We start from the raw sequence: 25,078 nt of genomic DNA, 5'->3' as shown, positions 1-25,078 counted from the left end.
GCAAAAACTTGAGACAGCTCTTGCTTCCAGTAATTCCCAGGGAGAGGTGTCAGCCATGATTTCTAGGAGCCACACGCAGCAGAAAGCAGGGAATTGCTGGCAGCACTAATGAAGTTACGGCCATCCGGTGATTGGGTTAGGAGATCCTCTGGGAGCGGCCGGCGAGGTGATGGACGGAAAGCAGAACGGGAATTAAATTGCATTTCATTTCAATTTGGCCATAAATTTGATGATTTCGTCAGATAAGGAATAAAGGGGGAAGGGAGGAGGGGGAGGAGAGGGAGGGATCTGTGGGCAGGGAGCGAGTGGGACACGAGGAATTACATTGTCCCAGTTTGTACCATTGTAGGTCATTCATCAGAAGTGCCAAAGGTTTTATGGATAGGCGGTAAATCACCTGCTCCCTATGGATCATTCACTCCAGCAATAAAGGTTGGGAATACAGGTTATCGAACTGCCCTGGGATTTATGGGAGAGGATGCAGTGGGTGAAGAGAGGAGATGGACCATTGTTGCCACTTTGATGGGATGCTCCACTTGGCAGCAGCGGTTTGTGTCACCTGAGTCACCTGCTGAAATGTGGACATTTCATCAGGGTGGAGACATTTTCAGGCTGCAACTGATGCATGAGCCAATGGGAATTCCCAGTTTTGGATGCATCCAGAGGGACCTGGACAAGCTTGAGAAGCGGGGCCATGGGAATCTCATGAGGTTTGACAAAACCAAGTGCTGGTGCTGCACCTGAGTGAGGGTCAATCCCAGTGTCAATCCAGGCTGGAGATGAGCAGATGGAGCAGCCCTGGGGAGAAGGACTTGGGGGTGCTGGTGGGTGAGAGGCTGGACATGACCCAGCCATGTTGTGCTCCAATCCCAGAAATCCAATCGTGTCCTGGGCTCATCCCACAACGTTGGCAGCGGGGGGGGGGGGGGGGGGGGGGGGGGGGGGCGGAATTCTACCCCTTCTGCCCCACTTAGGTGAGATCCAACCTGGAATGTTGCATCCAGCTCTGAGGTCCCAGCACAGGAAGGACATGGAGCTGTTGGAGCCAGTCCAGAGGAGGCACCAAGATGATCAGAGGGATGGAGCAGCTCTGCTGTGAGGAAAGGCTGAGAGGATTGGGATTGCTTAGCCTGGAAAAGAAAAGGCTTGGAGTGACCTAATTGTGACCTTCCAGAACCAGCAGGAGCTGAAAAAAAGACGGAGAGGGACTTTTTACAAGGGTCTGGAGTGCCAGGAAAAGGGACAATGGCTTCCCACTGACAGAGAGTAGGTTTAGACTGGGTGTTGGGGGGAAATTCTTCACTGTTCGGGTGGTGAGAATCATGGAATGGTTCGGGTGGGAAGGGACCTTCAAGATCATCTTGTTCCAACCCTCCCACTAGACCGGGCTGCTCCAAACCCTGTCCAAGCTGGCCTTGGAAACTTGCAGGGATGGGGCAGCCACAGCTTCTCTGGGCAACCTGAGCCAGGCCCTCCCCACTCTCCCAGGGAAGAATTCCTTCCCAGAGAGAATCAAAAATTTCTAGCACTGGAATCTAATACTGGAGAACTTCCAGAAATACTCGGGGTTCATTCCGGGTTGTTGCCACTGCAGTTCCAGGCCCTGACAAAGCTACCAAATTAACTCATGGGAATGAGAAACATCCTCAAGGCAATATTGCCCTGGAATGTTGACGGGATCACTGGGAAACACTCAAGGGACAGGCTGTACTACATTTCCTTAGCATGCTGATACCTCCATAGCTGAATAATCCACTCCCTGATATACTGGAATTCCCTCTGGATTTTGGGACATCCTGAGGTCTCGGTACAAGGTGTCAGTTTCAGGGCAAAGTTGTGACACCTCTTATCATTCTCCTTCTGAACATCTGGCTTCCATGTTCCTTCTGAACATCTGTGTCAAGGCTTCCATCCCAAACTGGTGACATCCTTGGATATCTCAGTAAGTTTCCACCTCATTTTGCTGTGCCTTGAAAGTAGGGAGATTTTCACCCTGACTGGGTGAAAGACTGGAAGCATTTTTGGTGGGACACATGGCTATCCCATAATTTGTGGGATATCTGGATATCCCATAATTTGTGGTAAACTGATGGCGTGGTGCACAGCCCTAATTTCCATGACTAAGAGATTGCCATTCCTTGAAATCTGATGGATGGACTCAAAGGATGGGGCTGGATGTGAGGTGACTCCATGTCCAGCTCCAGTTCACCATTTCCCCAGTTCAAACACAGGAAGCCGAACCAGCTTCTGACAGAGACCTTCTCCATGGATCCTTCTCCTCGTGAAAGTGAGTCTGAGACCCTTCTGATCCCAGGCTTATCCCAGAACTTCAAACATGGAGTGCAGCTTCACAGCCCTCTGGGACTTCACTGGACGACCTCACAGGTGGAATCTGCAGGAATATCTTCTCCTCTGAAGGCTGGATGGTGAATACATCAGCAACACAACTCAGGGATGTGGTAAATTCCAGTGGGATGTCGTAAGTCTTACCAGGAGCTGCTGAGGGAGCTGGGAGAGCTCAGCCTGGAGAAAAGGAGGCTCAGGGGGGACCTTCTGGCTCTCCACAACTCCCTGAAAAGAGGGTGGAGCCAGGTGGGGGTCAGGCTCTGCTCCCAGGGAACAAGGGACAGGACAAGAGGAAATGGCCTCAAGCTGTGCCAGGGGAGGTTCAGGTTGGACATCAGGAGGAATTTCTTCATGGAAAGGATTGTTAAGCATTGGAAGGGGCTCCCCAGGGAGGTGGTGGAGTTGCCATCCCCAAGGAATGCGTGGATGTGGCACTCAGTGCTCTGGTCTGGTTGACAAATTTGGAATGAGTCACAGGTTGGATTCAGTGATCTTGGAGGTCTTTTCCAACCTCACAGATTCTGGGATTCTGTGGTACTTTGTTGATGCTGAAATATTCTGGGACGGTCCCAACCCCTGGATCTGCATAATTAAAGCTACAAAGCCGTGCTCTGAATGAGGCCTCTCACATCTGTGGTTGGATCAATCATCCCACAGGACACACCACCACATTCCCACATTCCTGCTGCACCCGGCTGCCATGGGGACAGGACATGGATGAGCTGTGCTGAGCTTGGGAGCCGTTTTGTGCTGGTCCAGCAATGCCAAATGTGATGGGAGCTTGGCCTGCCCTTGAGGCCAAAGCTTTTAAACTCGTGTGAGAGAGAGGCCAAAGATACTCCCCATCAATCTTAACCCCAGAGCTCTGGCTGTGGCAGGAATGGGAAGGAATTGGATTCCAGCAGGAGTCTGGCAGTTTTGTGGGCATAATTAATACACGTCATTGCCAGGAATTCCTGTGTAGTCGAACAGATTTTGACCCATATTTGGGATATTCCTCTGGAGAGAGCAGATGGGAATCTGTTTTAAAAGGAATCTTTAGTGGAACTTCCACATGTTCAAAGTGAGGGATTACAAGCTTTCCCAAAATAATGACTGGGAGGTACAAGGGGGAAAAAAATGCCGGAATCTATTTCACATGCACAATAATTTACTTTTAGATGTGCAGTAAAGATTTTATATGCACAATAATTTACTTTTACACATGCAATGATGTTTTTACACGTGGAATCATTCATTTTTATGGATAAAAGCCGACCAATTAAAAACCTGGGTGTTAAACAGCCCTCCCACCAATCCTGAAGGATTTGTTTTGGAGTGAAGCTTCACTCAGGCCTAACATCAACACTTTCCTGCAGGATTATTGTTGATTTTCCAGCTGGTTCCATGTGCTGCACCTGATTATTTTCAGTTCACCCCCACGGAAAGTAGGAGCAGCTCCACGGGCTGTTGGGAAAGGGTGTAAGGGCCACATCACCTGGCCCTGGATTGCCACTTGGATTGTCACTTGGATTGTCACCTACTTTTCCCCATGATCCATCCTGGTCAGCTGCCTGAAGCTGTGGGAGGAATGTCAGCCCCAGCAGAAAGAGATGAGAAAACATTTACAGGATCATAAAATCATGGAACGGTTTGAGTTGGGAGGGATTTCCAAAATAATCTAATCCAACTCCCTGTTATGAGGAGACCACTAGACCAGGGGAAGTCCCATCCAAGTCCCATCCAAGCTAGACTTAAACAATTTCAGTGATGGGGCAGCCACAGCTTCTCTGGGAATTCCATTCCAGGCCCTCACCACCTTTACATGGAAAAATTTCTTCCCAATATCCCATCTTTTCAGTTTGAAGCTGTAGTGGTGAGATTTTCCATCAGTGGAACCGAGCAATTCCAAAAACAACTTAAAGACTCCAAAGGGTCCATACAGCTCAGAGAAAATTCCAGCTGTTGAAGGATCAGGAAAAACTTTGCTCAGAGACCTCAGGTCTGCTTCCATCTTTTTTTTCCATGAATCTCTTCACTTGGCCAAGTCAGATGAGGTTGGAGCTTCCATCCCTCAGGTGAATATTTTGATCACACAACACAAGTTTAGGGGTCTGTGTCGCCTCAGTTTTCCTTGCATATTTAATTCCATATTTAAATGGGATACACTTCAGAGCCCTCTATCCAGGATGGATTATTAGTCTCCAGGAAGCTGAATAGAAAGGGAAATATCTCCTTGTTGTCCCCATGGACAACATCCCCATGGAAAACCTCCTGCTGCAGTCAACTGGCAAATTCACTGTCCATAGTTAATTCCAGGATGATCTGAAGGAATAAAGGGACTGAAGAAATTAAGGAATGCTTCCCAATATTCTAGAATCTGGTGGATTAAATGCCCCAGTGCAGGCCAGGGGGTCACCTCCAAGCAGGGCTGTCCTGGTCATGCTGAGTCTTTGCCAGTGGCGACTCAGTTACTTTGAGTGGGAATCTCAAATTACTGCAAACCTGGCGGATTCCAGGGAAGAAGAGGTGGAAGGGGCTGGAAATAGAAATAATAGTCCCCAGTCTAGGAAAAAAGAGGTTCACAGGATCTTTTTCTTTGGACAGTTTGGGCGAGGAGGGAGGGAAAAGAGGAAAGTGGATGGTCAAGTGTAACAAAACAGCACAAACTGAAGCATTTTCCTTGGAGAAATCCCAATCCTGAAAAATAAACTAGTTTCAAGTTCATAAATGCTCAGTAGGAGCCTGATGCAGCAGGAAGTGGAAAAATTTATTTTCATCCAGAATTTCTCTGTTTGCAAGAAAAAAAAATACTTCAATGGGAACTTTTTTTGGAGGATCCTGTTCCCCCAGTTTTTACCACTGGAGCGCTCAAGACTCTGGTTATGGGGTATTTTGAGCAAGGAAATTGGGGGAAATTGGTGAAAGTGTCAAGCCATGGGGAAATCCGATGGAAAAATGATCCGGAATTGTTATGGATCAATGTCCTAATAGAGGGGACAGGAATTCTGCAGGTTGGTGTGTCTGCACTTGATAACACTTCCCAAACAAAGGAGTTGAGAAGCACCTTAAGGATTTACCTGCAAAGTATCCTAAAAATCATCTCATTCCAGTTCCCTGCTATGGGAGGGATACCTTCCACTATTCCAGGTTGCTCCAAGACCCATTCTGGAACACTTCAAAGGATGGGGCAGCCAGAGCTTCTCTGGGAATTCCATTCCAGGGCCTCACCACCCTCAGAGTTAGCTCAGAAGAGCTCCTTGATTATTTTTCAAGGTTCATGGAAAACTAAAATCTCCTGCAGGACAATTCAGCTGGTAAAAAAAAAAAAAAAAAAGAAAAAAAAAAAGGGAATGGGAAAATGAGAATGATGAGAGGGGATGGTTAAAAAACAACCAAAGTGCCCCTAAGAGGGTCATTCCCCCCCACCAAGAGTGACACAGGTTTGAAAAACTGGCTTAGAGGCAAAGGGACAGTGACAAGGGACACATCAAATGGGAAAAAAAAGGAATAAAGGACATTGGATTTGCACAAAAATGGAGAAAATCAGTGAGATGAGCAAAAAGCCAGGAGAGGCTCTGACCAGTAGAGCTGAGGCCAGCAAAGAGTTGAAATACTTTGGGAACAGAAGGAGCTATAATAACCCCGGTATTGATTCCTCCTTGGAAGGGAAATGTGCAAAGCAGGCATTTTCCAGGGATATTTGTTTTGTATTCGGAGGGAAAAGCAGATTTGTTCCTGATTAAAGGGAAGGGATGGTTTACAGGCCGGCATTAAATGGGGGACATTCCAAATAGCCCCTCTTAAAAAACACTCAATGTGCTAAAAACGGGGATTAACTCTATCCAAGTGTTTTCTAGGATGTGGCCAAGAAGAAGCAGGGTTGGTTTTCAAGATCCCAGGGCAGGGAAGTCCAAGGGACAAGAGGAAAACTGATGTCATGTCAGTACATTAAGGAATGGGAATGACTTGGTTAATTATTGCCTGCCATTGATTCCAGGCAAAATGAGGGAACACCTCACCAGGACTCGATTAATAAGGAATTACAGGAACATGATGCTAATCAGCAGGGGGTTATGGGAAATCGGTCTTGTCAAATTAAGCAGCTTTTATAAACGCAATTAGGAGAGGGAGGATAATTAACGAACTTGCAGAGGTTTGGGATTGAGTTGCTGGGGGAGATGTTGAAATCCAGAAGTTTTGGTTCAAAAAATGGCATTTGGGAAGTGGGAAGAACAATGGGAGTTGTGGCCATTCCTGGAATCCCAGTGCTTTCACCACAACATTCACGTGGCACAAAAATATCCAAGAAATATCCAGGCAGGTCCTGAGATCCAAAACCTTGGAAAAGTTGACGGCTTTTGACACTCAAGTCCTTACATTGAAGAAGAAATAAACTCCAATGTGGCTCCTCATAATGAAGGCAGTGGATGGCTGTGACTTGTCACCAAAAGGGACAACTGGGACACGTTTTGGTATTGTAGGTTTGCACCTAAATAAATTTAGGATAAATTGGCTTTGTGTTGTCCTCATGTACCTGGTGTCCCACCATCCCAAGTCCAGAGGAGGTCACTCAGTTGGTCAAAGGACAGGAGCCCCTCTGCTCTGGAGCCAGGCTGGAAGAGCTGGGAATGTCCAGCCTGGAGAAAAGAAGGCTCCAGGAGAGCTTAGAGCCCCTTCCAGGGCCTAAAGGGGCTCCAGGAGATCTGGGGAAGGAGTTCGTATAAGGGATGGAGTGTCAGGACAAGGGGAAATGGCTTTCCAGTGCCAGAGGGCAGGGGTGGATGGGATATTGGGAAGGAATTCTTGGCTGTGAGGGTGCTGAAGGGCTGGCCCAGGTTTCCCAGAGAAGCTGTGGCTGCCCCATCCCTGGAAGTGTCCCAAGGTCAGGGTGGACAGGGCTTGGAGCAACCTGGGATAGTGGAAGGTGTCCCTGCCCATGGCAGGGAGGTGGAACTGGATGACTTTTAAGGTCCTTCCAGCCCAAACCATTCCATGATTCCATAATTCTATGACTGAGCTGTCGGAGTCTACTTTGGCTGATGACTGATGGGGTTGCCTCCGTGGTGCTGGGCAATGTCCTCTCAAACCATCCCAAATGGAAAGGTCTCCTTTCCCCAGGCTGCAGGATGAGCATGTTCCATGAATTTTAACCTCAGACCTCTGCATTTTGGCCGTGGGGAGAAGTGGCTGCTGACTGTGCTTCCTTCTTGGAATCATGGAATTCTTTGGGTTGGAAGAGACCTTAAGGATCATCAACTTCCAACCGCCTGCCATGGACAGGGACACTGGTGCCACTTTAGAGTTGCATGTGACCGCTTGACTGCATCCTAAGGGATGAACCTGATGGGGAAATCAGGAATGTCAGGCCGTGCCCCTGATTTCTGATCGATCTGCTCCATCCCCTCTCCCATTCCCATGCATCTTCCCCTCCCGCACTCCATAAAACGCCTCCTCTCAATTGAGATGCTCTGGTTTATTTGGGCTGCGAAATCCACTTAAACCTTTTTAATTTGTCTTGTTTGGATATGGGCATCATTTGGATCATGTTTTATGGGCACCCGGATCATTTTCCTTCCTGTAAATCGTCCCTTTAGTTACTGAGGCTTCTGGGAAGTTGTAAATCCTCCCTCCCATCCTTTCCATGGAGTTTACGTTGTTTTACAGCTTCATTAATAGGTTCTCTCCCGGTGAGGTTGATGAAAGTTATTGACCTAATCATAACCTATTAATTATGACAGTAAATCCCACTCTTGGAAATGTTTTACTGAGCAAATGTTACTTGGAAAATCTGCGGGTTAAACTGCAGATCCAAGAACTTTAAATCTCCTGTTCACTGCCCCAGTCATGGAGCCTTGGGAGAAGCTTGTGGAGTCCTGCTGGCTTGGGAAAGTTCTCGTTTAGGGAGAACTCAGTTTTCCTAAATATTGTCTCTACATGTTTGGATCTAACATGGAAACCGAGGTGCATCCAGTTCTCCTTCTGGCTCTTAGAATCATGGAATTGTTTAGGTAGGAAAAGCCCTCAAGTCCAACTGTTCCCCAGCACTGCCAAAGCCACCACTTAACCGTGTCCCCAAGTGCCACATCCACATGGCTTTTAAATTCCTCCAGGAATGGTGGCTCAACCATTGCCCTGTTCCAGTGCTTGATAATCCTTTCATCGAAGGAATTTTTTCCTGCTATCCCATCTAAACCTCCCCTGGTGCAAGTTGAGGCCATTTCCTCTTTTCTTTTTAATTTTGGGAAACCACAATTAATAAGGAAGTTACTGACTTCTATTCAAGGCCCCTCAGAGGTAGAATATCCCGAATATCTGCCTAAAGAGATTGTGGACTCCTCATCCCTGGAAGTGTTCAAGGCCAGCCTGGAGCAACCTGGGACAGTAGAAGGTGTCCCTTCCCATGGCAAGGGGTTGAAATGAGGTGATCTTTAAGATCCTTTCCAACGCAAATCATTCCATGATTCCATGATTTTCCACAATCACACCCAAGACAGGTTTTTTTGTTGGAAAAACACAGCTCCGAAAGACAACATCCCTAAAGCTGGACTGGGATCCCCTAAAACCAGGCAGGAAATGTTTCTCTTCCCTAAATCTCTCCCTTCCAAAGGCAGATTCTGCCCCATTGCCCCTGTTGGAAGTGCTCCTTTAGGATACATTCCCTATAGCTCAGCTGCTGAGCGAGCAGCTCCCTTCTGCATCCTCAAATCCCTAAGGAAAACCACTTTGCTTATGAGGCAGAGAGAGAAAGGTCTCCCGGGAATCCAAGTGCTTCCATCAGCCTTTTGGAGTAGCCATCCGTAGTAGGAACTGCAAGAGGTCCCAGCTGGGTTCCAGGGCCTGGATTAAATAAGCATTAAAAGTTCGGATATGCACATGGAATTTAGTGGAGAGACGCACATGGGTATCCATTTATCCAGAAACTTCCAGGATCCCACCTCTGTGTCCCAATGCGTGTCCACGTATTCTGAGTTCATGCCCCGAACACACAGCTGAAAGCAATAAAGATGCTCAGACCTTTTTCCTGCTGGATGTCCCAAATTAATGGATGAGCATCCCACTGAGCAGGTGGGGAAGCTGCAAGGAAGTGGCTCAAAGGGAGGAGGAGACTGGAGCAAGGGAGGGATATTGCTCCAAATCTCATGGCAAGGTCACAGCAGCACTGCAGGTTTGGATGGGATATTGGGAAGAAATTCTTCCCTGGGAGGGTGGGGAGGCCCTGGCACAGGTTTTCCAGAGAAGCTGTGGCTGCCCCATCCCTGGAAGTGTCCAAGGCCAGATTGGACGGGGCTTGGAACGACCTGAGATAATGGAAGGTGTCCCTGCCATGGGACTGGATGGTCTTTAAGTTTCCTTCCAAGCCAAACCCTTCCATGATTTTATGATTCCATGAAGATCAAGAAGCAGGAGATAAGAAAGAGAAGATGAGGAAGGGATGCAGAGGAAAGAGGTGAGGTGGAAACAGGAAGCTCCTCTCCAAGGCTGTTTAAAAAGAAGCTGAGCATGGAAAGACAGAGAAGATTGCAAGAATTTTGTTGAGATTTTAAACATTTTTCAAAGTTTCCCAGAGGATTCCAATAATTTTCATATAATCTGGAATGACAAACTCGCATGACCACAGAGGTTCAGCTCCTCTTGCTTCTTTCTGTGACCCCATTTCTGTTCCTCCTGTATCCTCCTTGGTATAAAAATCAACTCCTTTTCCACAACTTCCACAATTTTACCTCTTAATTCCCACTGAAGCTTCCAAGAAAATTTCCTGTTGGCTCTGCCTGCTGCAGACACTGAACTACTTGAGTTTTGCTGGGATTGGCTGTTGTTTCACATGCTCTGTACACATTCCTGGGAATTTCAGGTCTCTTTCCATGATTGCAGTTGGAATAACTCCACTCACACACTTCGGGAGTTTGGGGGTCACGTTGGGATTTACATACGAAGCAGGAAATACTCGACAACCTGGAGAAGCCTCTTCACTTCCAGCCGTATTTTCCATGTGTCCAATGCAGGGAATAAGACCTTGTCAGGTGCATAAATGACAAGAGATGTTTTGGATAAAAATTTTGTGGGATATGAAGGCCTCATATATTTTGGAAGTGCTCCATGTCCTTCAGCGCTTTTGTGGAGATGTGAAACTGGGTGAGGGATATCGGGTGCTGCATGGGTGGGATCCCAAGGGATAAAAATGGAAAAAATTCCAGGCAATAGTATCCTAAAGAGTGGAAACAGTGTGGATTTCTCTCTCCTGACACCCAGTTATCCAAATGGCTCATTTTTCCTTGAGAATGACATTTATGAAGAAAATGACCTATTGGCTTGCCACAATCCCCCCTCTCTGCAGGAAAATCCTGGATATGGGTGTTGAAATGGAAAAAACTTTCCTCAGTTATTCTTCGGTTGGATAATTCCCAAGGCTCTGTTTCACTGCTGCAATGGCAGAGATGAGGAGTTTTATTCCTCATCAGGGATCCCAGTTTTGGAATAGAGGATCAGTCATTGACCTGCAGGAACAGCTCAGCAGGAAAGTCAGAATTCCTCATTGTTCCTCTTCCCTGGCTCAATTCCAAAGCAAGGATGGGACTCCTACTGCTTTGCAGGAGTGGGACAAAGAGAAACATTGGAGGTTTGGACACCCTCCAAGCTGTAAAAATATGACTTTTTGGGGAATTTACTCTTCCTTCTGCAATTAGAAATTACTTCCAACCCCAAATTCCAACTCCCTCCCACCTGATATTCATTGCCCTTCCACTGGTTAAAATTTAAATAAATAATTATTAGTCATATCCTCAAATAGACAAAATTGCTGTCAAGGTGTTTTAGGAGATTCTGCAACTCCATTCTGAGCTTCCTCATCTCTTTTCCCTTTGGATACCAAGGCATGGAAATGCAGTTCCTGTCTTTGGAATTCCCACAGCAATGGCAAGGGCAGAATTTGGCCCTTGGGTACCACAAATGCTACAAAATATTCCAGAATTGTTATTTTTAGGGGTGGAGAGAGACAAAAGGAAACCCAGTGGGAAAGGATCTGGTCTTCAGGAGAAGGATTCAGGCCTGAGGAATCCATGGATGGAAAGAAAAGGAGGAAAGGAAAAGGATGGGAGTGAGAGAACAGGCCCAGGGTGAGGAAACTGGGCAAAAAGAATGTGCTGAATTCTGCTCTGTTTTCTGCCCCTGGGCTCAGACCCACACAGCTCATTGCATGTAATTCATCCAAAAATAGCTGGACAGCCCTGGGATAAAGAAAATTCCTGGCGTATTCCTAATAACTGTATCTCCAACACCTCTGACACTCCTCCTGACCCTGTGGGATGTGTCCAACAAACTCAGTCCATGCCAAGAGACCTTGTTGGGTCACAAGGAGGGAGCAAGTCATCCATGTTTTTCCATCCAACATCCAAGGGGGCTGAGGCTGTGGCTGGAGGTCATGGCTGATCCTGGTGCTGATGCCACAGAGCTGCGAATTCCAGTCCTGGTGCCGCCGTTCCTTGCTGTGAGGCTCATTCCCTTCCAGAAGTGGGTCTGGCCGGCACAGCCGAGCGCCAGAGCTGTCGAGAGATGAAATCAGAGCCTACTCAGCTTGGGTTGCAGGGACGGATTTCTGTTTCCATTAATAATTCAGGGATCCCCTGGGGGCAGGAAGATGACATCATATCCCACTCTTTTCCCGTTGCCACCCTGCCGTTCCCTTCCCTGTTTCCCATCGTTACTCCTCATCCAAAGAGTTGGGGACACCTTGGCACCATGTTGTGTTACCCCCAAAGACCACGTCTCCTAGAAATAGAATTCCCAATCCTTGTTTGCCAGAGGTGTGGTCTGCTTCAGCCATCCAGGGAAGGAGAATAAACCCTGGGAATTATTTTCTGTCTCCAGCCTTTCCCTGGGGAGTTTGGTCATTCCAGGATGGTTTTCACCAAGTCAGTGAGAGCAGTTTGGTGTTGCCCTTTTTTCGGGAAGGATTGCAGGGATAAAAATAAAGGTCCTAGAAAAACTCCAAGTAGAAAACAAGGCCTGAATTTCACAGATAAGAGGCAAGAAAGGATCCTGCAGTGTGGAATAGTGCTGGAATTTTGTTCCAGCTGGTTCATTGTGGGAATACAGGTCATGGCTGTGGTTGTGGAGGTGGAGGTTGTCACTGTGAGGGTGACACCTGTGACCACTGAATTAATCCTTCCCTTCAGGTCCTCCTTTTCTTCAGTCCTGGAGCTCAGCCATCCACACAACCAGACCTGAGGGAACATGGCTTTTTTGTGAGCATCCCCTCATGGCCCCTCCTTCCACAGTGAAATTCATGACCTCTGGTGTCCAAGTCCACTCTTGTGGTGGTATTGGCAGTACTGGAGGGAGACAGGGGTTGGAAAATACCTTGGAAGGATCCAGAGGAACCAATAGATCATGGAATCATAGCATAGCTTGAGTTGGAAGGGACTTTAAAGATCATCTAATTCCAACCCTCTCCATGGACAGGGGACCTTCCACTAGACCAGGACCGCTCTCCAGCTCGGTCTTGGACACCTCTTTAGATCTGTAAATATTTTCTGGATACTTTGCCAGGGTTGTGTGAGAAACGCAACAAGGAGGGAGCAACGGCTTTTCTGGGAGAAGGCCAAAAGTCCTCCTGTGTGTGACTTGTGGAACCCTTCCTGCACTTTTTGGGACACTCAGATACCCCAAGTTTACTCCTTATTTTCCTTTTAACCTTTTTTCTCCTCTCTGCAAAGTCCATTTTTCATATGGAATCATTCCCGGGGAGTTTTGGGATCAACCTGGGCCAGTTCAGTCCTACTATAACCACCCGACAGAAATTTCAGCCGTGGCCAGGGGTATGGCAGAGCCCAAGGCATTGTGTCACTCACTTAGAAATTCCCAACAACCGGATTTGCCCCAGGAGATGGACCTGAAGGATGGATTTAAGCCAACTCCACTATGGGCATGGGTTGTGCTCATCCCCACATGACCAAATCCCCCATGGTTGAAGGGTGACGGGGACTTCAGCTGCCTCAATGTCTCATGGATGACATGGATGAAGAACTCCTCTGGATTTGCAAAAGTGTTTGGAGCTTCCAATAAACACCCTCATCCATTCCTTCCCTAAATATCTTCCTTTGAAGCTTTATTCAGGAAAAAATGGCTTTTCTGGGCCTCTGCCACGAAGTACCTCTACCTTTCTTTCAGCACAGCCCAGAGAAATTCCCTGCAGCCTCCAAACCAGCTGAACATCCCTAATCTCCTCTTATCCCATGTTATTTCTCTCCTGAGTGTCTCCTGGTTTGGAATCAGGCCCTGCATAGTTCATTTTTCCCTGTTTAATTTCCTGACCTCCTCTTTTTCCTCAAGGATTCCAAGCGTTAACACAAAGAACCTCCGGCTGAGCCATCTGATTTATCCATCTCCTCACCTTGACTTTATTTCCTGGTCACAATTCCAAGTGCTAATGTTACATTCCTGGTTTAAGTATCTGATTTATCCATCCTCACCTCCCCCATTACTTCATGGTATGGGTTTGAAATGTTAATTTTAATAATAAAAGTTTTACGCCCCCAGTGCTTTCTGCGCTAACACGGGGACATTATTTCCTAGGACGAGGGTTTTAAAAGCTAATGTCCTAATGCTGCTTTAATTGCAGGATTTCTTCCTGCTAAGGCAGCTCCTGGAAGCATGTGAGGGTAGGAGGAAATCTGTGGCTGGTGGCAGTGTCTCTCCTGGTGTTTGGTGGGAAGAGCAGATTCCTGAACCCGAATTGGAGAAGTGCTGATTTTCCCAAGGAGGTATCCAAGGCTTCAAAAAGGGTGACGACGCATTTAATGCAAGAGTGGTCTTACAGGGGAAGACAGAATCATGGGGTTATAGGATCATTTAGGTTGGAAAAGCCCTCTAAGATCATTGAGTCCAACTGTTAACCCAGCACTGCCAAGGCCACCACTAACCCATGTCCCCAAATGCCACATTTATGTCTTTTAAATCCCTCCAGGGATGATAACTCCAACTGCTCTGGGCAGCTGTGCCAAGGCTGGACAACTCTTTCCATGAAGAAATTTTCCTGATATCCAATGTAAACACCCCCAGGTGAAACTTGAGGCCGTTTCCTCTTGTCCTGTCCCTTGTTCCCTGGAAGCAGAGCCCGACACCCACCTGGCTTCACCCTCCTGTCAGGGGCTTGTGGAGAGCCAGAAGGTCCCCCTTGAGCCTCCTTTTCTCCAGGCTGAGCCCCCCCAGATCCCTCAGCCACTCCTGGCTCTCCAGACCCTTTGCTGACTCTGTTCCCTTCCCTGAACACATTCCAGCCCCTCAATGTCATTCTTGTTGTGAGGAGCCAAAACTGATCCCAGAATTCGAGGTGTCAGTGAAGCCTTGATGGCGCAGATCCAAATTCTCCGGGGTCTCTCTTGGTCTCTTCCAACCTCTTCCACAGCTCTAAGGACCTGGCACAGCTCCAAGGCCCAACTGGAGTGGGCAAGTAGTTTGGGACATGAGTCGACAGCCCATCCCAGCTGGAGATAGGGAGAACACTTGGGAACTGGAGGGTCTTTCCCAAATCTGCTGCTTTCAGATTTATGGGATGGAGGGAGCGTCTGGTCTCCAAGGGCAGCACCGTGGCAAAGGTGGGACCAGCACAGTCAGGCAGCGCTGGAAAGGTCTGGTGTCCCTGTGGCACAGGTCGGATGAGTGGAATGAAAATTCCTGGATATTCTGCACCACCTGAACACCAAGAAAAGAAATCTGAAGCCAAGGAGAAACTCCACATCCAATAACTGTTGAGTTGGGCATCATTATCCATCTTTCTGGACTCACAGCCCTGCTGCAGAATGGGATAGAGGTTAGGGTTAGTTTAGATGGGATTTTAGGGAAAGGTTTTTCATCCAGAGGGTGGTTGGAACAGGCTCCCCAAGGAAGTTGTCACAGCTCCAAACCCGGGAGAGCTCTTTGGCTCTCAGGTACATGTTGGGATTTTCTGGGTGTCCTGTGCAGGGTCAGGATTTGGACTCAGATCCTTGTGAGTCCCTTCCAGGTCAGGACATTCCATGAAATATGTGGTTCAAGGCACAGCTGGGGCAAAGCATGGAGTTGCTGGGCTGTGGATTGGGATCAGCACTGGAGGTGTTGGTTGGTGACAAGAAGACTCATTCACCTTTAGTGGCTTGACCCAACGATCTTCTCCGGAATTGCTGCTGAGGATGATTGGATTGCTCTGACAGGAACTGGGAAGTTGCTGATGCAGGGAACAAAGGTCCTAAAGCTGCAGTGGCAGCAAAACGCCATCCTGATGTGTCACAGGGACAGCCCCGGCGGCAAGGAGAGCTCCTGCCTGCCCATTGTCACCCAGGCTGGAGATCAGGCTGAGAATGACCTTCTTGTGCCTCTAAATCAAGCCTGGGTTTTAATTCCATCAAGAGGAACTCAGCCTTGGTCCAGCATGGGAGGAGGGCTGAACTTGAAGACCTGAGGTGTTTTTGGGAATCCAACTCATCCGGACACCCTCAGTGGAGGGAGAAGGTGTGGTGTCCACTGTTCTACTGTTATCCGGCTCACAGGATCCTGGGGACAACACTGAGCCACCTGGATGTGAACGGAGAGTGTCACCTGCTCCAAAGACAATGCCTGGCCTCATTTATTTGCTGCTGTGGGGACAGAAAGTGCACGAGGCCACGGTGGGGGGAGTGACAGGAGTGCAGGTGTCTGAGCACCTGCAGGTGTGACACCACAAAAAAGGGGTTGTGCCCATTCCTCAGGGGGCACAGCTGGACCCCGTGCCTGAGCCCCCACCTGGGCACCGATAAATTAATTAATGAAAATTAAGCCTGAGCTCTTTGCCTTCTGGTGACCTCTGCGTGCTTGCTGTCAGCTTTCCTATAGATCCGATTTCCCTTTTTCTTTGTTTCCCCTTGGATTAAGAAATTCTCCCATTACAGAAGTCGCTTAATGTGGAGGGAAAGAAAGTGAAAATTCAATTGAATAAACAGCGAGGGCACTTTTTTTTTTTGCTATCTGTGAAAAAAGGAAGAGCCCAAGCAGCAGAAATTAATGTTCAATTGAATAAATACCAATAACACTCCTTCTTTTTGGCTCCTTCAGCTTATGGTGCAAAGATAGTGAAAATTCAATTGGATTTTAATAACAACGTGCCCCATTCCCAAAAATACAACCAAAAGGTGAGAAAGGGACCCTGACTTAAAATCAATGATAGAAAAGATAGGCGACATCATCAAAATTATATTAGCCTTAATAGTCAATCAATTAATGAAATCTCCCAGTTATTTAAAAAAATAAAAGCCTGTGGAGGAGTTTTTTTTTTGCTTTACTGATGAAGTTTTCTGGCGGGATCTGAAAGCTTTTTGTCCCACCTTCCCTGCCCACCATTAGGGGCCGTTTATCGAAGTGACAGTTCCTTTATCTGGGAAGGACGGGGGAAAAGGGAGAGTGCTGAGGCCACTGGGAATGAAATGTTGCCGAGATATGAATTTTGATAGGTCGTCAATACCCTCTGTCCCTTCCAATTAAAAAAGAGCAGCGGCCACCGAGGGCAGATGGGCAACATTTCAGAGCCCATAAAATCAAACAGGGGGATAGAGGAGAGGTCCAGCTGGACTCCAGTCTCCTCTCCCTCTTTTCCTTCTGGAATGGGGTGGTTTCTTTTAACACTTTGCCTGCTGGGCTCAATGTTCTTCACCACTGAGAACCTGTTGGATGGGGGTTTTGGGTGTAGCTGGATCTGTCCCTGAGGCCTCCATGGGACACCAACATGTCCATGGGGGGACAATTGATGTGGTTGGCAACTGTCCTTGTCTGAATCCAAAGCTCTTTCCCAGGAAATGCTTTAGCATCATGGGATTGTTCAGGTTGGAAAAGCCCTCCAAGGTCATAGAGTACAACCTTCCCCCAGCACTGTCAAGGCCACCACCAAATATTGTCCCCAGGTGTCACATCCACACGGCTTTTAAATATCTGCAGGAATGGTGACTCCAATACGCCTCCGGCCAGGCTATTCCTGTGCTTAACGACCTTTGCTGGGAAGGAATTTTCCCATTATCCAACCTAAACTTCCTGTGGTGAAACTTTAGGCCATTCCCTTATCCTGTCCCTCGTGCCCTGGGAGCAGAGCCTGACTTCCACCTGGTTGCATCCTCCATCAGGGAGCTGTGCAGAGCCAGAAGGTCCCCCTGAGTTTCCTTTTCTCCAGGCTGAACACCCCCAGCTCCTTCAGCTGCTCCTGATACTCCAGACCCTTTCCCAGCTCCCACCTTCCCTTCCCTGGACATGCTCCAGCTCCTCAATGTCTTTCTTAACGTGAGGAACACAAAAGTGACCCCAGGATTGGAGGTGCCCCAGCAGTGCCAGTGCAAAGGGACAATGACTGCCCTGGTCCTGTGGCCTTCTTGGCCACTTTTGAAGCTGGTGGGGTCATCCAGCAATGGGTCAAACAAATGGTCAGAGGTTGCGTGACCATGCGGATGCCACCTTGTCCCTCCCAGATCTCTGCATCCACCCTCTCCTTGGGCTGCTCCTCACCCCCTCCTCCCCCAGAAGAAACCCAATCTGGCCTCCTCAGTGTCACCTGAAAGCGGGGATCTGCTTTCAGCCCCATCCTTGTTCCCGACGGCGGCGCGGACTAAGTGGCTCCGTCGCCCCACGGAAAACCTCAGCAGGATTCCTGGCTCCAAGGGACCTGCACCCGGAGGAGCACCTGGACAGTCATGGAGGAGAGTTAACTCTTTGGGATCCTCCCTGCTACGTCCTGTTCCCAGAGGAAAGTCTGTCAGGGAGATGTGGTGAAATCAGTTGGAAGAATGATGGAAAGCAGTAGGGAAATCCCCATGGATCAGAACATTCCACCCTTAGAGGAGCAAAGGAGATGGAAGGACACCTCAAAACCAAAGATGGAGGCCCAGGAGAGTTTCAAGGAGTGAGAACAACAATAAAATTCAATTTAATTTTAGCAGAAGACACTCAAGATAAGGAGGTGAAGGGATTGTTTCTCATTTGCTTCCAGAGGACAACTGTCTCCAACTGTTCAAAGAAAGATCCTATGAAGTTGTGAAATTCCTCATTCATGGATTCCTGAGGATTTCTTATTTTCTTGGACCAAAACAAGCATTGCATGTCTTCATCCAAGGACTCCAATTAACACGGTGTTGCAAGTGGGGGTTGACCTGGGAATCCAAAGCAGGATTTGAAGCCATCTTGCAGGTAAGACAGGAGCCTCAACCAGGATCCACTTCAAAATGGGATGCAAATGGAATGGATGAGTCTTCAGGAAGTCACAAAGAAGCTCACCTGGATGTCTGCAAGGGACTAAAATGTCTCTGCCACTACCTCCATGCCATGCCCAGGGTCACTGACACCCAGGTCCACCAGCCTTCGGAATCCGAATTCCGGATCCCAGGGAGCAAAGCAAGAGATCTCTGTACAGGTCTGGGTTGTCTCTACCCAAGAGATCATCCAATACGATCAATGGAATGGAATCATTCAGGTTGGGAAATACCTCCAAGATGATCAAGCCCAACCTGGGACCGATGCCCACCTTGCCACCAGTTCAGAGCACTGAGTGCCACCTCCAGTTTTTCCTTGGACACCTCCATGGATGGGGACTCCACCACCTCCCTGGGCCCATTCCAATCCTTGACAACCCTTTCCATGAAGAAATTCATCTTGATGTCCATCCTGAACCTCATCTGGCACATGAGGCTGTTTCCTCTCACCCTGTCCCTTGTTCCCTGGGAGCAGATCCTGACCCCCACCTGGCTGCTCCCTCCTGTCAGGGAGTTGTGGAGAGACAGAAGGTCCCTCCTGAGCCTCCTCCAGGCTCAGCTGCCTTACGTCCCTCAGCCTCTCCTGGTGCTCCAGACCCTTTCCCAGCTCCGTCCCCTTCTCTGGACATGCTCCAGCCCCTCAGTGTCATTCTTGTCATGAGGAGCCCCAAACTGATCCCAGGGTTTGAGGTCCCTCAGAAGTTCCAGCAGAGGGGGTCGATCCCTTCCCTGGTCCTCCTGGCCATGTTGGTTTTGGTACAAAAATGACAGAAAAAAGACATGATTATCCCAAGGAATTTAATTCAGACATACGGAATTCAATCTCCATATCCTTCCAATCCTGGGAAAGAGTAAAGAGCTGTCATTCACATCTTGTCAGTGACAATCTGGACAAGCTGTCAAGATCCATTGAAGACCCTTCACTGTCACTTCAGCTGCTCTGAGGATTTGGGGTGGCTTCTAATCTTGGTGGTCCAAACTCCTCCAAGACCCCCTTCAGTATGCAAATTAATGTTTTTGGTGTTCCTGAAATATGGTGAATGGGGATGAAAATTCCAGGGAGGGCAAATTTGGGGTGGGTGGATCCAGAACAACTGGGATTGATGGGAAGTGTTGTTACGGTTCCAGTTTGAGGGAGAACATGAGGTGGTGGCTCCTGGGATGGTGGCTACAGGAATGGACATCCAGGAGTGCTCATCTTATGTGTCCAGGAGATCTGAAGTATCCCAAAAAACCCATCCCATTTGTCTGCTAAACTGTCCCCCTTTCTGAGGGATGTGCTGCCTTCCAACAAGTGGTTTTCCAGCTGGATAATGGCGAATCCAGGGTGCAGAGTACAGGTGTAACCTGTGCGAGGATTCACCCTAAAACAGAGAATGGGCTGAGGGAATGGGGTGTGGGCAGGTTTGGGAGCTTCAAGAACTCCCATATCCCACAGATTAGGAATAACTGAGAGTCCCAGATGGAATCTCGAAGGGGAAAAACAATCCCAAAGCAGCAAGAAAGTGTTGACTCACTCAGCACAGCAGGTGGACTTTTCCCCATAAAGGATTTGTTTTGTTCATGGAATTAAACTGTTGTGGACATTCCTGGATATTTTTAGCTGGAGTGTGATGCAGGTGTGGACTTAAGAAAGCTCAGGATGCTGCAGTGCTCATCCTGCAGCCTTTCCCAACCCAAATACTCCAAGGATAGGAGGGAAAACAAAGATGTGCCTTGGCTTTGGGCCTGGAAATGAGGAAGGGCATTAACTCGGATATGTTAGAGGCGGGGGCTGGCACAGGGAATTTTGTTAAGTAGTTAATGGACGCAGAATTTGGTCAGCTCCATGGCACCGGCTCCTGCTAACTCAGGGATTTTAGGAACCCTGTGGGATGCAGGCTTGGATAGGAGTGCTCTGAAAGGAGACACCCTTGGGATGAGCATTGGGATGGGTGTGGAGAAAACCTGGCTGCTGGAGGGAGCAGAGTCCCCTTGCTGGGATTTCTGTCTTGCTCATGGCAGCATCCTTGCTCCACAAACTTCACACTCCAGCAGTATCCTTGGCTGGCATCCCTTTTCCTTAGTCTGGGAATGCTAATGAGGTCACAGCCCTTGGTGGGGAGCGGATAATGAGCGAGAAATTCCTTGGATCCCGACTCAGCAGAGCTTGCTGTCACTGGGAGAGTGACACCGTTCAAGGAAAACCCCGTTTGTGGGCAAGATTTTTAAGGATTCCCCCGTCCTGCTTTGCCCTCCCTCCTTATCTCACTCTGCCCTGAAATTCTCAACATGGAACAGCCAGGGAATAAGAAGTGAACCTTCCTGGTTTGGTCTCCCAGGCTCTGCAGAGGCTAAGTGAGGTTAACAACCGAACATGCTGGGAATTATTGAGGGAAGAGACCTGGGAAAAAGCTCCGTCCCTGATCTGATGGTGATAAACGATTGGAGCTGGGATATCTGATTCCTTCTCTCTGGTGGTCCCTGCAGGAACAGCTTCCAGGCGAGCGTGTCAGCCGTTCATTAAAGGAAAATGGCAAAGATTATCCCTAATATCTTGAAGATTAGTTGGATAAATGCACACTGGAATATGCAGGTCCTGGGGCAGCTAGGAAACCCTCCGGCTTCATTGACTGAGTTTATCCAATTTGCATCCCCCGGCATTCCCAAGGCTGATCCGTGGTGCTTGGATGTGTTTGTAAACACGGAAGGGATGCAGTTAAGGCCCATCCTCGGGACTCCTTTTGGGATTAGAAAGTGTTATTTGGGAGCAGAAATATAAAGTTGCTTTCTAAATGATTCCCAGAAAATCTCAGGGACATTGGGAATGACACAGATGAGTGCGTGAATCCTGGAATCATAAAACATCCTGGATGGAAGGGACCCGCAAGGATCAGTGAGTCCCACCCCAAGCCCTTCACAGGGCATCCCAAAAACCCCACCCTGTGCCTGAGAGTGTTTTCCAAGCATTCCTTGAGCTCTGGCAGCCGTGGGGCTGTGATGATTCCCTGGGGATCCTGTTCCTGTGCCCAGCCTCTGGAAGAAGAACCTTTTCCTGATATCCAACCTAAACCTCCTCCAGTTGCTTCCCCAAAGTTATCCAGGATGGTTGCTCATGGAAATCCTCACCTGGATAACTTTTAGATGCTTGAAAATATTGAGATGCTTCCAAAAAAAAAAAAAAAAAAAAAAAAACAACCCAAGAAAAAACCAAAACAGGACCTGAAGAGTTTTCCCTGTGAAAATTACAACTAAAAATCCTCCAGATTTCTTTTTTAAACTGAAAATTCAATTTTTTTTCACAAGTACAAAAAAATTTCTCGAAGCTGCCCCGTATTGAGGAGAGGAGGCAGTGGAGTACAGATTTCAAGAGGTCCCACCCAATCTAAATTACTCCAAGGAATATGAGTGGGAAGTTTTGCTGCAGAGCAGCTTTGGGAAGGACAGGAATTCCCAGCCCTGAGTGTCAAAAGTTGTTTTGTTCCTGTTTAAAAAGCAGCAGCAGCAGCAACAATGGCGAATCCCGATGTTTTATTGGATTGACCCAAATGTCACCTCTGGATTCTCTTCCCTTAAACTTGAAAGCCAAAGTCACATTTTAAGTCCAAAACAGAGGAAAAAATCCAAAGGATGCTGGAAAGGAACCAGAGCTTGGAGCCACCATTTTGCCGTGCAAGGAGAAACCTGGAAAAGCTCCAACCCTCGCTCCAAACTTTGGCTTGGATTGCTGTGGGAAAGGCTGGGAGAGCATCCACTTTGTTCTGGGCTCACCTGGATTTGGGATGCGATGCCCAGCACTGACCAAACCAAGATATTTTGTCCCCTCTCCATCCCCTGGATCCCAGAGGAATGCCCTTGGGAGAAGGGGACATTGCTGTGGTCGTTATGAGCTGTTAAATGATGGAGAATCCATGGAATTTAAAAAAATTCCTCAAATAACGGGATTGGCTTTCTTTATTATAATTTTAAAGGTTCCTTCTCCCTGTTTTTTTGGCTCTTCCTGCCTGATCCTCCTTGGTAGTGGAGCACTGGAATGCTGGAATGGTGGGAAAACCCCATTCCAGGAGAGCAGCAGGAATCTGGGATGACCCCACACCCATGTGGAGCTCAGGGCAGTGACTCTGTTTTTGTTTTACCCTTCCAGGTGATGATGAAGTATCCTAAAAATCCATGAGAAACCATGGAAAGGGGAATATTTTCCTGACCCACCCTGTCTTTAAACCCATCTTCCCCAGGACATTTAAATATCCCAAAATTGCTGCAACACATTGCTGGATTTCTACCAAATCCAGGAACAGGGGTGGGAATTGCAGGGAAGGGAATGATTTTTCTGCCAAGTTTGCAAAAAAAAAAAAGGGATTTGGGACAGAAGAAGGAGAATCCAAGGGCACTCGGAGGGCACATCCCAGGTGCAGGGAGGATCCAGTGGCCTCCAGGGAATCAAAACTGCTCCTGTGCAGGCTCCAAAATATCCAGGAAAACAGAACAAATCCACCTTTCCACAGCAGGAATTTCCACTGGAGCAGGCAGGGCTGGAGTTAACAGGAAGGAAAAAAACCCAGAAAGGAGGAAAAAAGCCAAAAGAAGGAATAAACTCAGGATTATTCATATGAAATAAGGCAGCTTTTCACCTTTTTTTTTTTTTTTGCCCTTATTCCTCCTTTTTTTCCTCTCCTCAGTTTTCCTCCTGTGGAATAAACAGGGATGGCTGGAAAACAAAGGGTTTGGAATGTATTTATCTATTTATTTATCCATTAATTTATTTATTTTCCCACCTCTGCATTCAGCTGGAGCTGGGAATGCTCCGTGTCTGTGTCTGTGTGGGATGAAATCCAGGCCAAGCCGGCAGCGTACGGAATTCAGCCGCCCTCAGCAGGAAAGAGGAGCGGGAGCAGCGGGGTTGAAAGGAGCCGGCGGAGATGGGAAAAGAAAGGATGTGCGGAATTGCACACTCCGAGTGCTACCTCCAGTTCCTGCTGCGGAATTCCGGGGCAAGGCCCTGCTGCTGTCCCAGGGAGCTCTGCCAAATGCCCTGGATCCATTCTGCCTTGGGATGAGATGCCTTCAAAAAAATGCGGAATAAAAATCCAGGCTAAAGTCAGGTTGTTTAATATCCTGTTATTTTTTTCCTGGAGAAATCATAAAATCATGGAATGATTCGGGTTGGAAGGGGCTTAAAGATCATCTCATTGCTGTTGGGAGTGGGAACAACTCCCACTATCCCAGGTTGATCCAACCTGGCCTTGGACAATTCCAGGGATGGGGCAGCCACAGCTTCTCAGGGAATTCCATTCCAGGGCCTCACTGCCTTCACAGGGAAGAACTTTTCCCAATATCCCATCAAAATCTACCTTCCATCAGCTTTTCAGCTTCAAACTCAGCTTCTGGAATCTTGGGATTTTCCCTGTCTTTCCCTCATCTCCTGCCTCTGTTGTTACCTTTCAAGCCAGCAGGAAAAACAGTTGGCAAGATGGGATGGGAAATTTGGGGATTGCAGGGCTTTCCTGCAATTTTTACCCTAATATCCCTTTTTTTCCTGGTGGATTGGGTGATCCCATGCCAGAACTGCCAGATCCATGCACAATTCCCTTTTTCCTATTTATTTTTGTCTTCTGACCTCCCTTCGCAGAGCCAAAAATTCCCTTTTCCCAACACAGTTTCTTTCCCTGCCCTTGCTTTTCCAACCCTGAATTCAGATCTAACCCTGGCATTAGGAGCCACAGGGAAACTGAGGCCGGGTTGGGAACATCCCAGGAATCTCTGCAGGTGGGAGCTGGTAGCACAGGCAGGGATCCTCAGCTTTGGCTCATCCGGAATATCCCTGGAAATCTGTCCCACCTCAATCTCCCACCCTCCCCTTCCCATGGATTCATTTTCCTCCTTAATTTTAGATCTGGGAGCTGTTCCTTTATTTAAAGCAGCTTTTCCTGCTGCTGTTCCTCAGTCGGATCCCAAGTTTTTGCCTGGTTCTCATCTTTCTATGGCTTAAATCCCTCTCAGTTATCTTTTTTCCCCCCTGGAGCAAAACGTGGGAATATCTTGTAGTTGGGAAGATGCATCTTAAGGCCAGCTCCGTGTTATTTGAAGCTGTGCCTTTGGGATAATCCCACAAAATGCTGGTCAACACTTTTTGGAGAGTGGAATTTTCTAGGGGAAAGCATCTCCTTGTCCAAAAAAAAAAAAAAAATTGGGGGATCAAGCTGATTGTGGGATTTTTTGGGGGATTGAAAATACTGGAATGAGCTGTTTCAAGTGTGTCACAGTAAAATATTTGTAATTCCAGGGGGAAACTACCTGCTGTTGCTCTGCCTGGTTTTTCCCAGTGTTTAGACTTAAACCTTGGATTTGGCAATTTACTGGATGCCGGAAGTTAAGATTCCTGATGTGTTTCATTGCTTGGGAGACGGAATATTTTGATTTGACTGAATTAAACCAGTGCAACATCAGATGAAAATTTTCCAGGTGGATTTTGTTCGGAGGATAAATCCCAAATTCTTCCCTGTATTCTTAGTGTTGGAATTCCAGCCCCATTT

This window comes from Aphelocoma coerulescens, chromosome 2, assembly GCF_041296385.1.
Source record: "Aphelocoma coerulescens isolate FSJ_1873_10779 chromosome 2, UR_Acoe_1.0, whole genome shotgun sequence".
In the NCBI taxonomy this organism is placed as follows: Eukaryota; Metazoa; Chordata; class Aves; order Passeriformes; family Corvidae; genus Aphelocoma; species Aphelocoma coerulescens.
The sequence above is the reverse complement of the archived record's forward strand: the minus strand, read 5'-3'. Positions refer to the sequence as shown.